We start from the raw sequence: 19,129 nt of genomic DNA on the forward strand, positions 1-19,129 counted from the left end.
CCAGTGAAACTGCAGGGCGCCAAATTCAAAACAACAGAAATCCCATAATTAAAATTCCTCAAACATACAAGTATGTTACACCATTTTAAAGCTACACTTGTTGTAAATCCAGCCACAGTGTCCGATTTCAAAAAGGCTTTAAAACGAAAGCAAACCAAACGATTATGTTAGGTCAGAGCCAAGTCACAGAAAAACACAGCCATTTTTCCAGCCAAAGAGAGGAGTCACAAAAAGCAGAAATAGAGATAATATTAATCACTAACCTTTGATGATCTTCATCAGATGACACTCATAGGACTTCATGTTACACAATACATGTATGTTTTGTTCGGTACAGTTCATATTTATATCCAAAAATCTCAGTTTACATTGACGCGTTATGTTCAGTAGTTCCAAATCATCCGGTGATTTTGCAGAGAGCCACATCAATTTACAGAAATACTCATCATAAATGTTGATGAAAATACAAGTGTTATACATGGAATTTTTGATCCACTTCTCCTTAATGCAACCGCTGTGTCAGATTTCAAAAAAACTTTACGGAAAAAGCAAACCATGTAATAATCTGAGTATGGCGCTCAGACGACAAATCAACCCAAAGAGATATCTGCCATGTTGGAGTCAACAGAAGTCAAAAATAGCATTATAAATATTCACTTACCTTTGATGATCTTCATCAGCATGCACTCCCAGGAATCCCAGTTCCACAATAAATGTTTGTTTTGTTCGATAATGTCCATCATTTATGTCCAAATTCCTCCTTGTTGTTCGCACGTTCAGTACACCATCTAAACTCACGACGCGCGTGCAAGTCCAGCGAAAAGTACGGACGGAAAATCCAAAAAGTTATATTACAGTCCGTAGAAACATGTCAAACGAAGTATAGAATCAATCTTTAGGATGTTTTTAATATAAATCTTCAATAATGTTCCAACCGGAGAATTCCTTTCTCTTCAGAAATGCAGTGGAACTCAAGCTAACTCTCACATGAACGCGCATGGTCAGCTCATGGCAGACCTTACTCAATCCCCTCTCATTCGCCCCCACCTCACAGTAGAAGCATCAAACAAGGTTCTAAAGACTGTTGACATCTAGTGGAAGTCTTAGGAAGTGCAACATGACCCCATTTCCACTGTATCTTGGATAAGCAAAGAGTTGAAAAACTAAAAACCTCAGATTTCCCACTTCCTGGTTGGATTTTTTCTCAGGTTTTTGCCTGCCATATGAGTTCTGTTAATCTCACAGACATAATTCAAACAGTTTTAGAAACTTTAGAGTGTTTTCTATCCAATACTAATAATAATATGCAAATATTAAGAACTATGACTGAGGAGCAGGCCGTTTGATATGGGCACCTTTCATCCAAGCTACTCAATACTGCCCCTTCAGCCATAAGAAGTTAATTTGGGCCCCCTACCTTAGTGAAGTTAACGAAAGGAATCTCCGTTTTTTTCTCTCTCTCTCTTTCGGTCTTAGAGAAAGGATTCTGGGAAAGAGGTGTGTGTTTCAAAACAATGTTTTTTTGCGGGGGTGTGTGTGTCTCTGCAAAGGTGTTTCAAAACAACGTTTTTGTTCGGTGTGCGTGTGTGTGTGTCTCTGCAATTGTGTATGAAACAATTCAACATTATGGGGCCATTTGCACACAGGGTCTCTCCAAAAACAGCATGTGTTATTTCCCAAGGATGGAGGGAGCAACAGTCAATCCCCACAACCACCATAGAATAGGCCTAGACAAACAATCCCCCATTCCATACTATGACTCAGTCAGGACACAGCCTTTACACATGGAGAATTTTGAAGGGGAGGATTTGGAAGTAATATATTATATCCGATTTTGTGTGCATTAGGTCGTTTGTGGGAAATGTTTGACATTACATGGTAGCTATTGCGGCACGGTTGGAACTCTCTCTCCCTCTATTAAGGTTTCCTCAGATATTAAACCGTTGTTATATGTGGTTTTTACAGATATTCTAAGTGGACATCGAATTTTCCGGTATGTTTTTATGTCAATTGTATGTATTTTTAAAGATAAAATTTACATATTTCGTATAAATATATTMTAATATTATTTAAAAACGTCTATAGCATACCTGACATTTACACAGCTGCTACCGGGAATAATTGATTTGGATCATCCAACATCAGCTGTTATAACTATCCATGATGAGGATTCAAGGAACAAACGGCGGCCGGTTCTTCTTTACGCAGCCCTACGTCCACAAGCTATTTTCGACGTAATTCCCAAAAATAAAAAGGCGTAATAATCTTTATACATTAAAACAAAAGTGTATACGCTATTTTAAAAAGCGTATCTTGTGTTTACAGTGGACAGAACCCCAACAAGAATACCCAAGGAAATATGGACTCTACCTATGAAAGACTTCGGAGGCGCTGAAACCGACAATATTCTACCGTTCTGCACAGCCGGCTTTACCAAAATGCCAAACAACACAAGAAGCGCAGATTTAAAACACAGCTACACACCCCCTGGAAACTCCACCCAATCGCTATATAATCTAGCGCCTAAGGCGCATCACAATACTGGGTCAGAAGTGCACTGCGCAGAATCACCCCGGCCCGAGAAGGGCGACTGGTCTGAAAACAATTGGATTCAAGAGCATGCTCTCTATGGATAAGGGTATGACCAGTTATACTTTTTTAAATTAGTTATACATTTTTTGATAGAATATGTTGAAACAATGTCAAATAATGGGGTTTTTTAAGACTCCAACGATAGCTATACAAACCATGCAGAATCTACAAAGCCAGAGAACATTGGGATAGGAACCCCGTTATGGACGATTCCTCAGAAAAGCAGGCGTTAAACAACCAGAGGTAATTTAACTAAACCCCAAGGCCTAACAGTGTTAATATGTTAATATATCTGAAATGTATTTGAGATTGACATTTTTATATAATATATATTTTATTTTTAATACACTATTTTGTATATATTTTTCTTTCAACTCCTCCCAGGCATGTACGGACACAGAAGGCCCAATATGTCGAGAGGAAGACGCCGATGAGGGAGAGGGCGCCCAGGACATACATAGTAAAACATCTAAACATGATAATTTCAACGCTGTAAATGGCAATGAGGAAGACGATGTGCTGATGTATGAAGCGGCCAAACAGCTTGATACAGTCAATTCTGATAGATATTCTAAAACTGGAGGACATCGAATTTCCCGAAGTCTTTATGTCAGTTGTATGTATTTTTTAAGTTAAAATGTATGTATTTTGTATAAATATATTTTAATATTATTTAAAACGTCTATAGGATTCCCAGATGCTACCGGGAATAATTGATTTGGGTCATCCAACATTAGCTGTTATAACTATTGAAGATGCAAAAAGGGGTTTTAAGAAATACATTTGTTTGATTGACAGATTTGTATCATTATAAAAAATWATATAACATCATTATTATTATCATAATCTTTCTTATTATTATTATGTTACAGGCGAGACATACCCAGAACATACCCAGAAATGTCAACGTCTTGTCAAGTGCTCAAATCTGTACAGCAGCCCCATATAATCACGTACAGTAGCGCCAATTTACAAGAATGTGTTTACCAGGCAGTGATGAAAACATTTTAAATTAGCTCTAATTCAAACATAAAATGATATATATTTGATACAATTACCCATTCAAAACTGTTGTTACAAAATCACTTCTCATTGTGTACATTTCAAGGTTTCACAAACATAAAACAACTATCTAATTAACGTTTCTCGGACTAACACACTGTTGAGTTTCCTATTTACTAAAGAACAATCATTAGGACAAAACACAAAAAGTTGTAATATAATCAGTATGCATGTCATTCTATACTGAAAACAGGTACATTCTGAAAGATGTTGATGTCATTTTTTTTTATTCACCTCTCAATTTAGGATAATACTGTTTACTTTATACTTTACTTAAATTGTGTTATTTATCTTGTCTCATACCATGCTAATAATACACTACCAAGCAATGCAAACGGAGATGGAATTAACCCCATAACAGGTGTGTGTCTTTTTGGATCAAGAATTGATCAAGAATACCAATAGGCTTGATCAGATCCTCTTCCCTATTCGGGACATCATATAATGCACAGCCACATGCAAATCCATAAAACGCCACCAATAAAACATTGAAAACCTTAACATGACTACTTGCAAGGTCATTATTTTTGTCACCATCCATCAATGGTTGAATTGTGTTCTTTTTCTTTGTACCGAGCTTCCAATGGCTGGAGCCAAGCAACAGGCTAAATGAAAAAGACCCAAATTAAACAGATGTGAAAAGATGGGGTCAAAGTATAAAACTTTGCTGTTTTTTTTATTWAATTTTTTGTTTTTGTTACAACCAACAGGTCTTCCTAACATTTGACATGACTAGTAAGCCTTACATCCTGAATGTATAGGGGCTCCCAAATATGTACCTGGGAACACACGGGAGGGGTGGGACCCCAAGCCCTTCTAAGTAATTGAGCCGAGAACATAATTGCTATATTGTAATTAAAATCATTGACCCATAAGAGAACACATGACCAAAGCATGACCCATATAGAATTAAAACAACATTATTCTTAATGAGAAATATAATCTAATAAACAAATGTTTGCAGAACCAAAGACAGAACTGTCTCCAACAATGTATCTTAGCTATGTATAAAACTTTGATATTGTCAGTAAGGTCATTGAGACTAACAATAGACAATAGTTATTGTGGGGGGTATAGTGATAAATATAGTGAAGGATCATGAATGTTAAAMATTTGTTTACAGTGGGGATTCTGAAAGAGGGGGATTAGAACCCAAAGTAATAAGGGTAAGAAAGGTCATTTCAGATTCAGGTTTAACCACTATTCACACTATGTGGATTATAAYCATGTACAGACATAGAAAACCATCACATCAAGGTGTAACAGGGATGAATGGCTATTCAATGTACAACAGTAGTCTTCTGTAACAAGCAATATGTATTAAATATGTTTACATACATCCATGACTGAATGGTTTCACAAACTCCTTTAAAGGTTTTGTAAGTAAATTGTAACAGGCCTCATTCAGCAGTCTAGAGATTAACCTAGAGACACCAAAACATCAATGTTTAGAGAAGCTTGGAGATTATTCCACATGTCAGGGGCAAAGAGCTGATTTACCTAACTATGTACAGACCAAAAGGAATTTCCAGAGTTAGCAATCCCTGAAACTGTGTATGATAACTCTGACTCGTACGTCTAATGGTTATTGTAGATGTTAGCTACAGAGGGAGTTTACAGTGTGTAAAAGAGCTTTATAATTGCAATGAATTGACCTACGTGACCTCAAAGACGGGCAGCCTACTTTAGGATAGAGAATGTTGTGATGTGTACTGAACCAGCACCAATAATAAAACAAAGTGCTCTATGGTCAAATGCATCTAAAGGCTTTAATGAAGGGGCAGCTGCATTCAMATAGATTATTTCAACATAGTCTAGAACRAGTAAGAACATAGATTGAATGATCTGCTTCGTACTATTAAGCAAGAGGCCGGACCTATTTCTATAGAAGAAGCCCCTTTTTATYTTCYGCATCTTAATTAACTCATCAATATGTTTTTTAAAAGTCAGCTTAATGTCTATGCTGATACAACTTCAATCATTAGAATAAWMTTTGTACACTCTAGAAAACAACATATACTTAGTTTTACACGTATTCAATAATAATTTAAGGTCAATAAAGATTTTATGCAAAATAATGAAAGCATAATGTAGTTCAGATAGAGCATGATCAGCAGGGCGGACGATAGAATACACAACGGCATCGTCGGCATGCAGGTGCAGGTAAAACMTTATTATTATTATATTTATATATTTATGACAAAACAATATTATTAATGTATACAATATAGTTGTTTATTAGACATTCTAACACATAACACAATATCGAGATACATTTTTTTTTTATATGCAACACTTGAACAACTGTGAACCCCCTCGGGTTATGATGTATATGACACGACGATACATTGGCTATTTTAGTATTCCTTTTCTATTTTTTATTTCCATGTTTATAATCCAAAAGTATATTTTTAGAGTGAAGTGAAGTATTGTTGAAGTATTGTTTATGTTAAACTGTAGAGAACAAGAACCTTTGGTGAATCAAAGAGTCACTGATGTTTTATATACAGTACTGCACGTATCCAGAAGACAGGGCCATACTGTAGTATTACACTATTACKCTGTTATGTACTACTAATGTGCTTGTATCTAGMATGTTAAGGAATATCTWTAGGGGGYAACATGTACAAGATATAACACCTTCCCCAAAGCATCGAAGGATCCATACACTGACACTGACATTGTATTTTGTTATGCATAAGTAGCATAWGTATGTGTAAAGAGTTTACAATTTTGTTTAAAACTTCAGAATATGTGAAAATTGAGATGGGCTACATATATTATGTATTGCAATTTCTTACACATTTTTAATAATACTTGTSAGTTGTAGACACGTTCTTCAGAGGTTATAATACAAATAAATATTTTGATTTAGTTCAGCATTGAGTTGTTTTTTACATGTAATGATTTTAACAACCTAATACATATACAACTTTTTTCATTCACCCCAGGGCTATATATACCAAAGGTTTCATTTAGGTTTCATTTGAGTTATAATAATGATTTACAAATGAAAAAGTCAGTAGTTCATTGCATATTATGTAAATTGTGGATTAGATTCTTTTTCATTATTTTGCCTATTTTCTTTTCAAAGAGAAACTCATGGGCAATATGGATACTTACAGTACTGTATATATACTGTATATAAAACATCTGTAAGGGGTGCGTAACTGGTGGCAGGGAAGTCAGACGAAGGAGAGCAGAACTGGGTAATAACCGGAGCAGTTTAGTTATCAAAACCAACGGCATCCAGAAATCCAAAATATGGGTACAAAACCCATCGCGCACCAGTCAAAATGTGCACAAGCACTTACAACAAACAATTTCACAAACAGACATGGGGGGGAACAGGGGGTTAAATACACGACAAGTAATGAGGAAAATGTATACAAGGTGTGTGGGAAAACAAGATAAAACAAATGGAAAAAGAAAGGTGGATCGGCGATGGCTAGAAGACCGTTGAAGTCGACCGCCGCCCGAACAAGGAGAGGAACCGACTTTGGCAGGCGTTGCGTGCAGAACTCAGCAGCACTGCAGTTGTCACAAATCAGTGCGCCTGGCACCTAGTACCATACCCTGTTCAAAGGCACTTCATTATTTTGTCTTGCCCATTCACCTACTGAATGGCGCACAAAGAAAATGAATGTCTCAATTGTCTCAAGGCTTTCAAATTCTTCTTTAACCGGTCTTCTCCACTTTATCTACACTGATTGAAGTGGATTTAACAAGTGACAATAAGGGGGAATCATAGCTTTCAACTGGATTCACCTGGTCAGCGTGTCAGTGTGTCATGGAAGTGTCACAATCCACAATGAGCCCTCTGCAGAATATTGTAAATAACTAAGACTCCCTCATTGTGAAGTGGATGGGAGGTTGGTTGAGTTCTTGCGGAAAATACATTGTTAGTGAGGAAAAGCCAGAGCACATTCAGTCAGGGATCTTCCCAACTGTCCTGAACAGTAGGCTAGCACAGATTTCCTTACTAGGCATCAGGCCTATTCCTATTAGAGTGGAGGTGTTTGTGTGTCTATGTAACGTTAGACTCACTTCACTCAGCTTGTATCTATAGGATGCCTTCAATCAATCTCTACATAAGAACCACATGATGCTGATGCAAGTGATGGGGTGACCTGTCAACCACCCTGCTACTTAATTGGCATTAACACTAGTGAGCACCTACTTAATGACCCGTCCTGACCCAACATTCGATATGGGTCATTCCAACTCAAAAAGCACAAGAGGATTGACACCCAARATCTTAGATTGTTCTGAAATTGTTTCTGTTAGAAACCCGATAAGATTAGCATTCCTGCAACATTATTATGTTAAAATATAATTTGATCTGAGAAATTAAGCTAATTGATTGCACCCAAACGGGCAATTAATTTATAAGATGCATATAATATTCAATAAATATAGTACCTAACATCTGATTTGGTTCCAACTTTTTTCMAACAAGGAGTTAGACATGAGGAACCGAAAGAAATGGGTAAAAGCTACCCCCACCCRAACAACGAACATATAGTCTCAGTTCTCTATGTCTGACAAGTAGTATGGAGGTGGGGCTAGGAGAATTGTTTATTCATTCTATGTAATGTATTTCCAGTGAATTTGGTGATTTTTTTCCCATTCAGAGAAATTAGTAATTGAAGTTGRTAGATTTATGTCCCATCCTACATCCTTATGGTTCTGAACACTAAATTGTGCTGTTCCAATTTTTTACAAGACCATTCCCCCAGATGCCCTTCCAATGCAAGTCAATACAGTGCATTCGGAAATTATTCAGACCTCTCCCTCTTGCCCTGTTGCTTATTGACATACACTGAGATTTCAGAACAGTGTTGATTAGAAGCAGCCAGTTACTTGTGTGTGCAAGGCTGGGGAGGGGAGTTGTGTTTTAAAATAATCAACTGACTGACCATTAAATGACAGACAAGTCAAGCCAAGTTCTGATAAACACATTGAGGCTATTCTAAGGTTCAGTGTSTAAGCTGGTTCATAAAAGTGTGTATTATGCATCATTATATATATTTATTTTAATGTTTTATTTAACTAGGGAAGTCAGTTAAGAACACATTTTTATTTACAAATGACGGCCTACCCGGCCAAACCCTAACCCGGACGACGCTGGGCCAATTGTGCGCCGCCCTATTGGACTCCCAATCACGTCTGGAATCAAACCAGGGTCTGTAGTGATACCTCTAGCACTGATGCCGTGCCATAGACCGCTGCGCCACACGGGAGCCCAACTGGCTTCTAGAAATAGAGGTACAGTGCCGTCGGAAAATATTCAAAAAACCCTTGACTTAATTGCACATTTTGTTGTGTTATAGCATGAATTAAAAAATGTATTATTCATTTTTCTCCTCACTCATCTACACACACACCCTATGACAACATTTGCACATTTATTGAAAATGAAATACCTAACTTCCATAAGTACTCACACCCCTGAGTCAATACTTTCTTGAAGCACCTTTGGCAGCGATTACAGCTGTGTATCTTTCTTAGTCTCTAAGAGCTTTCCACACCAGGATTGTACAACATTAACTATTTTTTTAATTCTTCAAGCTCTGTCATATTGGTTGTTGATCATTGCTAGACAACCATTTTTCAGGTCCTGCCATAGATTTTCAAATAGATTWAAGTCAAAACTGTAACTCGGCCACTCAGGAACACTCACAGTCTTCGTGGTTTATTTATTTTATTTTTCATCTTTATTTAACCAGGTAAGKCAGTTGAGAACAAGTTCTCATTTACAACTGTGACCTGGCCAAGATAAAGCAAAGCAGTTCGACAAAAACAACACAGACTTACACATGGGATAAATAAACGTACAGTCAATAACAGAATAGAAAAATCTATATACAGTGTGTGCAAATGTAGTAAGATTAGGAAGGTAAGGCAATAAATAGGCCATAGGGGCGAAATAATTACAATTTAACAATTAAACACTGGAGTGATAGATGTGCAGAAGATGAATGTGCATGTAGAGATACTGGGGTGCAAAGGAGCAAAAAAATTATTAACAGTATGGGGATGAGGTAGTTGGGTGGGCTATTTACAGATGGGCTGTGTACAGGTGCAATGATCGGTAAGCTGCTCTGACAGCTGATGCTTAAAGTTAGTGAGGGAGATATAAGACTCCAGCTTCAGTGATTTTTAAAATCCGTTCCAGTCATTGGCAGCAGAGAACTGGAAGGAAAGGCGGCCAAAGGAGTTGGCTTTGGGGATGACCAGACCATACCTGCTGTAGCGCGTGCTACAGCTGGGTGTTGCTATGGTGATCAGTGAGCCGAGATAAGGCGGGGCTTTACCTAGCAAAGACTTATAGATGACCTGGAGCCAGTGGGTTTGGCGACAAATATGAAGCAAGAGCCAGCCAACGAGAGCATACAGGTTGCAGTGGTGGGTAGGATATGGGGCTTTGGTGACAAAACGGATGTCACTGTGATAGACTACATCCAGTTTGCTGAGTAGAGTGTTGGAGGCTATTTTGTAAATGACATCGCCGAAGGATCAGTAGGATAGTCAGTTTTACGAGGGTATGTTTAGCAGCATGAGTGAAGGAGGCTTTGTTACGAAATAGGAAGCCGATTCTAGATTTAATTTTGGACTGGAGATGCTTAATGTGAGTCTGGAAGGAGAGTTAACAGTCTAACCAGACACCTAGGTATTTGTAGTTGTCCACATATTCTAAGTCAGAACCGTCCAGAGGAGTGATGCTAGTCAGGCGGGGGGGTGCGTGCAGCGAGCGGTTGAAAAGCATGCATTTAGTTTTACTTGCATTTAAGAGCAGTTGGAGGCCACGGAAGTAGTGTTGTATGGCATTGAAGATCGTCTGGAGGTTTGTTAACACAGTATACAAAGAAGGGCCAGAAGTATACAGAATGGTGTCGTCTGCGTAGAGGTGGATCAGAGAATCACCAACAGCAAGAGCGACATCATTGATGTATACAGAGAAAAGAGTCGGCCAGAGAACTGAACCCTGTGGCACCCCCATAGAGACTGCCAGAGATCTGGACAACAGGCCCTCCGATTTGACACACTGAACTCTATCTGAGAAGTAGTTGGTGAACCAGGCGAGGCAGTCATTTGAGAAACCAAGGCTGTTGAGTCTGCCGATAAGAATGTGGTGATTGACAGGTCGATGAAGACGGCTGCACAGTATTTTCTTTAATCGATGGCGGTTATGATATCATTCAGGACCTTGATTGCATAGCAGAGAAGGAACGGTGGGATTCGAAATGGTCGGTGATCTGTTTGTTAACTTGGCTTTCGAAGACTTTAGAAAAGGCAGGGTAGGATAGCTATAGGTCTGTAACAGTTTGGGTCTAGAGTGTCTCCCCCTTTGAAGAGGGGGATGACTGCGGCAGCGTTCCAATCTTTTGGAATCTCAGACTATACGAAAGAGAGGTTGAACAGGCTAGTAATAGGGGTTGCAACAACTTCGGTGGATAATTTTAGAGAGGGCCCAGATTGTCTAGCCCAGCTGATTTGTAGGGGTCCAGATTTTGCAGCTCTTTCAGAACATCAGCCGTCTGGATTTGGGTGAAGGAGAAGCGGGGGTGGGGGAGGGGGCTTGGGCAAGTTGCTGTGGGGGGTGCAGAGCTGTTGGCCAGAGTAGCCAGGTGGAAAGCATGGCCAGCCGTAGAAAAAATGCTTATTGAAATTCTCAATTATCGTGGATTTATCGGTGGTGACAGTGTTTCCTAGCCTCAGTGCAGTGGGCAGCTGGACTCCATGGACTCCCAAAACTTCTTGGAATTTGTGCTACAGGATGCAAATTTCTGTTTGAAAAAGCTAGCCTTTGCTTTCCTAACTGACTGTGTATATTTGTTCCTAACTTTCCTGAAAAGTTGCATATCACGGGGGCTATTTGATGCTAATGCAGTACGCTACAGGATGTTTTTGTGCTGGTCAAGGGCAGTGAAGTCTGGAATGAACCAAGGGCTATATCTGTTCTTAGTTCTATATTTTTTTAACAGGGCATGCTTATTTAAGATGGTGAGGAAAGCACTTTTAAAGAATAACCAGGCATCCTCTACTGACYGAATGAGGTCAATATCCTTCCAGGATACCCAGGCCAGGTCGATTAGAAAGGCCTGCTCGCTGAAGTGTTTTAGGGAGCGTTTGACAGTGATGAGGGGTGGTCGTTTGACCGCGGACCCATTACGGACGCATGRAATGATCGCTGAGATCCTGGTTGAAGACAGCAGAGGTGTATTTAGAGGGCAGGTTGTGACATAAGATTTAATCACACAATTGTTCTCTCTCGCCCCTATCGGTCATCTCWCCCAATCTGTAGCTCAAATGAGCATGGTTCATATATTTTGATGTGTTTCAAAACATCACATTCTCTGTCACAGTCTGGAAGGAGGGAAAGGGCACTGCGTGTCTCAAACCTCTTAAGAATCGTACCCTTTTTAAAAATAATTTCCCCCTAAAACAACATAACCAAATCTAACTGCCTGTAGCTCAGGACTTGAAGCAAGGATATGCATATTCTTGATACCATTTGAAAGGAAACAGAAGTTTGTGGAAATGTGAAATGAATGTAGGAGAATATAACACATTAGAACAGGTAAAAAATAATATAAACAAAAAAAAATGTTTTCTTTTTTTCTCATCATCTTTGAAATGCAAGAGAAAGGCCTTAACATAATATTGCAGTTTAGGTGCAATTTTGATTTTGGATACTAGATGGCAGCAGTGTGTGCAAAGTCTCATATTGATCCAGTGAAGCATTGCAATACTAGACAATATTTTGCATTAAGTCTGTCCAAATGTGCCAAATTGGTCAATTGATACATTTTCAAGTACATAACTATAGAGAACATACAAAAAGTATATGGTGTAAGTTTACACACTCCAAGGAATGTCATACATGATGGATCATTAGCTTATACACTAACTTTCACACATCTAGTTGGCCGGGCAGGGTGGGTGTGGAGCCAGAGACAGCAGGGGTTCAAACTGTAGAACCTAGTTCCTACATTTGAATATAAAAATGTATTTCAACAAACAAAGCTATGCTACATTTTATCTCGGGGACCCTCAGGATCAGAGCAAGATTACTGAATGCAAGTACATTATTTACCTTCAGAGGTGAATATATCAAACCAGTTGCCGTGATACATTTTTGTTGCTGTGCACTCTCCTCAAACAATAACACGGTATTTTTTCACTGTAATTGCTACTGTAAATTGGACAGTGCAATTAGATTATGAATTACTATTATTATTATGAATTATTATTATTAGATTAACAAGAATTTATGCTTTCTGCCCATATAAGACATGTCTATGTCCTGGAATGTTTGGTGTTACTTACAACTGTCATGCTAATCACGTTAGCGCACATTAGCTCAACCGTCCCGGTATAGGGACACCGATCCGTAGAGGTTAGTCAGTCTTTCAGCCATTTCAAGGTCTCTTCAGGGTGTCTTCTCCATTCCTTTCTGAGAAAGAGGCGAGAAGATGCAAGAAATCGAGGAAAGATGAATTGAGAAAGAAGCCCATATTCTTCCATCAGGAAGTGAAAGTCAGCTGCTGTCTTCACAAGCTGTTCCTGAGGTATTCTGGGACGGCATCTGCTGACTCCACACAGTTCATTATATTTGTTGTCTTTTTTTTACCACAAATCACTCACCTTCTTTAAGGGCCTTGTCAACATTGTGTGATACCACCAATCTTCTCGTCTGTGCAGACTCCAAAAGGGGCACTGTGAATCGTCCCTGCAAACATAAGATCAATTTAGAAATTGTTGTGTTAAGTACAAAGAATGTTCCAGTCGAAGGTCAATGATGCTCCATCTCACGCCATTGCATGCATACTAACATGATCACTGACAAAGGAACCAAGGATGCATTCGAACAACTTCAAATAGAAATTCAAACCAAACCAAGAAAACAAAACCAAACAAAGACAAAACACTGCCTATGCTTTCAATCATGTCGGTGATTGAAAGGCGAACTTTGTTGCCGGTTGTCGTGGTAATACAATMAAAGTTTAGATGCGATCACCATATAAGTTCAAAGATGAAAAAGCCTGGAAGGAGGAGAGATGACTAGAAACGATTCGGTTGGCCGTTTTATGTGTGGATTAATTGTSGGAGTAGAGGTCCTTGTGCATTTCAGGTAAAATAACAACTCAATGTTTATATCCCAGGACAAATTAGCTAGCAACAGCAAGCTAGCTAAATAGGACAAATTAACGTTAGCTAGCAAGTGCAAGCTAGCTCGCTAAATTGCCACACATGTTTAATGCTTTTCGACCTGTCCCCAAATTAATGTCATTGGTTCAGAGTTTGTTTTGATATTTTAACCTGCTGTCGTGATCGCGTTTGGTGTGGCAAAATACAATGCACGATGCGCACACGCAGCCGGTTTGGGTTCCGTGTTAGAGAAATACTGGCTGTTAGCCTTCTAACGTTAGGTCCGTTTGAAAGTCTACGATTTGACGTCATTCTACGGACCTAACTAGTCTGTTCTGTTGCTCGTGCCATCAGATTTGCATTGTAAATCAAGCAAGGTCTTGGTGCCTCATGTAAAAAAAAAAAACATCTCAAAACTAGCTAGCCTGTTGCTGCTAGACTACTAACTAGTTAGGTTATGAAACTCGCTACCAAATGTTATGTATTAACGTTAAATAACTTAGCTAGCGTTGCGTTTGCAGCTAACGTTAGAAATATTCTTGCTAACACACTCACCAGCAATTAGTTAGCTAGCTATTACGATTGCTACCTGAAACATACATTTATGTAGATCGCCCTCTATCTTTGGTCCGTCTTCTGGGTCCATTGGACGTCCCCAAGTTTAAATATGAAGTGGTGGGGTATGGACGTCCCATGGATTCCAGATATTCATTACGCTAAACGGAAGCAAACGGAAGGAAACGAGGGGGAACCTATCTGAATTTGTCCAATAGAAACTCTCGTTTTATTTTTGGGGTGCAACTGCATTAAAAATATCGCGTTTTGACCACGTGCTTTAAGACCCAAACGGCGTTCCATACTTGTACTAACGATTTCACCCCAGGGTAAATTGTCAGAGAGGGGGGTCACTGTCGAACAATCAGTCAGAAGTGTCCCTTCAATATTCAATATTCAATATTCAATATTCTACAGGTTACAAAGGGAAAGAAGCCTCGTACGAACCATCCTGATGTTGTGTAGCGAAACAGAATGTAAGCTCGCGAGATCAGGGTGATGCCAAAGGGAAAAGGGATAATTGTTCAACTATTATAAGGGGATTCTACACTTTTGTCTTTTAATTATTATACAGGCTGATTAAGTAAAGTACATTGCATTTCAAGGATGTGGCACTCTTTTTTATATCTGCGTCATGAATTTTCTTTTACAGCTATCTATGCGGGTCGCTACAATACTTTCAACAATGTATTTATGAATGAAGAAATGTTGTTTTAATAGTTTTGAGAAGTGCTCTACTGCATTTACATTACATTTAAGTCATTTAGCAGACGCTCTTATCCAGAGCGACTTACAAATTGGAAAGTTCATACATATTCATACTGCCACCTTGTGTTCATCTTCAAGACAACCATTTCTACAGACAAAGGCTGATCATACAGTATCATAATAATCATTAGGGGGGGCAGGTAGCCTGAGCGTTGGTCCAGTAACGAAATGTCGCTGGTTCGAATCGCTGAGCAGGCAAGGTGGAAAAATCAGCCGTTCTGCCATTGAGCAAGGCAGTTAATCCCCAACAACAATTGCTCCCTGGTGTCCAGATGACCTGGATCTCGATTAAGGTAGGCCCCCCACCTCTCTGATCTGACGGTTTGGGTTAAATGCGGAAGASACATTTGGGTTGAATTTATTCAGTTGCACAATTGACTAGGTATTTCCCAATATCCAGGCTCACATAGTCCAATTGAATAAAGAGAGCTTTCATGATGCATGGAAAAAATGATACTTGAAATTGGCACTGGCTTAAAGAGAAGGAAAATCTGAGCTTTTATGTTGTTTTTACCTTCTTCACATAACTTCTACATTCCTGCCCAGTACCCTGCTCTGAACCTCAGACACTGTCACTAGCCGTCTACCACCCGGTATAGASTCATTGAACACTGGTCACTTAATGTTTACATACTGTTWAACSCACTTTATATGTACACTGAGTGTACAAAACAATAGGAACACCTGCTCTTTCCATGACATAGACTGACRAAGTGAATCCAAGTGAAAGCTATGATCCGTTATTGATGTCACCCAATTCAACCAGTGTAGATGAAGGGGAGACAGGTTAAAGATMGATTTTTAAGCCTTCAGACAATTGAAACATGTATTGTGTATGTGTAACAGTTTTGCTTCCGTCCCTCTCCTGTGCCATTCAGAAAGTGAATTGGCAAGACAAAATATTTAAGTGCCTTTTAATGGGGTATGGTAGTAGGTGCCCGGTGCATCGGTTTGAGTGTGTCTGCAACACTGCTGGTGTTTTCTTGCTCAACAGTTTCCTGTGTGTAGAGTGGTCAAGAATGGTCCACCACCCAAAGGACATCCAGCCAATATGGGCCAGCATCCCRGTGGAATGCTTTCGACACCTTCTAGACACCTTCCATGCCCCAATGAATTGAGGCTTTTCTGAGGGCAAAATGGGGTGCAGCTCAATATTAGGAAGGTGTTCCTAATGGTTTGTACACTCAGTGTATATATATTTATATTTCGGACTCTGACATTGCTCATTCTGATATTTCTTAATTTCTCTTAACTTTTGGGAATATATGTTTATTGTTTTGTATTGCTWGGTATTACTGCACTGTTGGAGCTACAAACACAAGCATTTCACTGCACATGCGATAACATCTTTAAATCTGTGTATGCGATCAATWAACTTTGATTTGACCTTAATTGCTTTGTTGTGAGTTCAAACATCAAACTATTGAATTACAGTACTTTCTATTACATTCTAGTTATTACTACAGCCACTAGCTGGTGCAATCTATTCAGACTTGCATGAGAACTACAGTAATGTCGTGAACTTGACCATTTACATTTGCACAACGACTATTCAACCAAACCAGGACTTGAATGAGTCTAAACTAAATTAAAATATGTGGTAAATGAAAATATAATGTATTGCAGCATGTAAGATTTGGAGATGTCAGACGGGCTAGTCCTCTAACTCATGTGCAATAACTTCAATGACTTTTCATATTGCTTGGCATTTACAAGCTGTTATAATGTGCTCTGGACTATCCTTAGGGAGAGGTTGAGACTTTGTTTACTCTGGGATTGACTAATGGCCTATCTGGTGTATAGGTGTCACAGCAACCCAGGTGCCAATTGGCTGTGTTCAGGCGCAAACAGGAAGTTGAGCGGCTAAGAACAGCAACCAAAACCAWAAGGCAGCGAGAGCATGAGCCAAAGCATGCCCATGGGGGATTACTGTGTGCTGCAGAGGGCTGGAGCTCAACAACTACCCTCRTTTGTTTTCCATAGAATCTGAAAGGAGGATTGTTATGAGGAAACTGGGGAAAAAAATACTAAGAATGTTTTATTTCACAATCACTAGTATTTATGCAAGGATAATAATGCTTTGCAGAGCCATTATGCAATAGCTTGAATGTCACTGCATTCATTCCTGTTGAAACAAGTAGTACTATGAGTGGCAAAACACTCACCGTTGGGACTATTTTCTTAGTAAAGATCTGACTTCAAGAGTTGAGCGAGGACAMTAGGAGCAGAACAACAATGAAACAAATCTCTCCTGAATCCCAACAGCTGAATCAAACAACACCGTACATGTTTCACACATGTGGTCTTACATTCTAGGACATTGCTGACCTCTGTTAATCTATGTCACTGTATTGAAACTAGAAAAACAGTCTATGGTGTAATATTGGAAATATTACAACATTYTAGTACAGCAGGATTACAAAACAATATTTTTATTAAGATTTGCATGTTTATCCACAGGATTAAGAGTTGCCCCTGAATGTGCAGTGACACACTCAAACGTGTGTAAATGTATAGCAACTAATTTAAAACACACAATTACATACAGTACCAGTCAAAAGTTTGGGCACACCTACTCATTCCAGGGTTTTTCTTTATTTTGTACTATGTTCTACATTGTAGAATAATAGTGAAGACATCAAAACTATGAAATAACACATATGGAATCATGTAGTAACCAAAAAAGTGTGAAACAAATCAAAATATATTTTKTTATTTGAGATTCTTCAAAGTAGCCACTAGTTGCCTTGACAGCTTTGCACACTCTTGGCATTCACTCAACCAGCTTCATGAGGTAGTCACCTGGAATGCATTTCAATTAACAGGTGTGCATTGCGTTTGAGCCAATCAGTTGTGTTGTGACAAGGTAGGGGTAGTATACAGAAGATAGCCCTATTTGGTAAAAGACCAAGTCCATATTATGGCAAAAAKKYSRRKAAWWAYSKAAYYGAAATGACAATCCATCTTTACTTTAAGACATGAAGGTCAGTCAATCTGGAAAATTTCAAGAACTTTGAAAGTTTCTTCAAGTGCAGTCAGAAAAACCATCAAGTACTATGTAAAAACTGGATCTCATGAGGACCGCCACAAGAAAGGAAGACCCAGAGAGTTACRTCTGCCTCAGAGGATAAAAGCATTAGTGTTACCAGACTAAGACAAAAAAATTGAGGCTGAAATAAATGCTTCACAGAGTTCAAGTCACATCTCAATATCAACTGTTCAGAGGAGACTGTGTGAATCAGGCCTTCGTGGTCAAATTGCTGCAAAGAAACCACTACTAAAGGAAACCAATGAGAAGAAGAGACTTGCTTGGGCCAAGAAACACGAGCAATGGACATTAGACCGGTGGAAATCTTTCCTTTGAGATTTTTGGTTCCAAATTTTGAGATTTTTGGTTCCAACCGCCATGTCTTTGTGAGACACAGAGTAGGTGATGCAAGAGTAGATGGTCTCCGCATGTTTAGTTCCCACCGTGAAGCATGGAGGAGGAGGTGTGATGGTGTGGGGGTGCTTTTCTGGTGACAATGTCTGTGATTTATTTAGAATTCAAGGCACACTTATCCAGCATGGCTACCACAGCATTCTCCAGTGATACGCCATCCCATCTGATTTGCACTTAGTGGGACTATCATTTGTTTTTCAACAGGACAATAACCCAACACACCTCCATGCTGTGTAAGGGCTATTTGACCAAGAAGGAGAGTGATGGAGTGCTGCATCAGATGACCTGGCCTCCACAATCACTCGACCTCAACCCAATTGATATGGTTTGGGATGAGTTGGACCGCTGAGTGAAGGAAAAGCAGCCAAAAAGTGCTCAGCATATGTGGGAACTCCAACAAGACTGTTAGAAAAGCATTCCAGATTAAGCTGGTTGAGAGAATSCKAAGAGTGTGCAAAGCTGTCATCAAGGCAAAGGGTGGCTACTTTGAAGAATCTCAAATATAAAATATATTTTGATTTGTTTAACACTTTTTTTGGTTACTACATGATTCCA

At 39.1% G+C, this 19,129-nt stretch overlaps 2 long non-coding RNA genes across 2 annotated transcripts; one reads left to right on the forward strand and one right to left on the reverse strand.

Annotated features, from left to right (window-relative positions):
- The first annotated feature begins 654 nt into the window (after positions 1-654).
- LOC111973197 (uncharacterized) lies at positions 655-4,155 on the forward strand. Its single transcript, XR_002878527.2, has 3 exons — positions 655-2,638; positions 2,725-2,835; positions 2,977-4,155. It is a non-coding gene; the product is annotated as an uncharacterized lncRNA (long non-coding RNA).
- Positions 4,156-12,588: 8,433 nt separating this feature from the next.
- Positions 12,589-14,490, reverse strand: LOC111972018 (uncharacterized). The gene is made up of 3 exons (XR_002878343.2): positions 14,410-14,490; positions 13,306-13,390; positions 12,589-13,114 (listed from the first exon to the last, which is right to left on the reverse strand). It is a non-coding gene; the product is annotated as an uncharacterized lncRNA (long non-coding RNA).
- Positions 14,491-19,129: the final 4,639 nt, after the last annotated feature.

This window comes from Salvelinus sp. IW2-2015, linkage group LG2 (assembly GCF_002910315.2).
Source record: "Salvelinus sp. IW2-2015 linkage group LG2, ASM291031v2, whole genome shotgun sequence".
Classification (NCBI taxonomy): Eukaryota; Metazoa; Chordata; class Actinopteri; order Salmoniformes; family Salmonidae; genus Salvelinus; species Salvelinus sp. IW2-2015.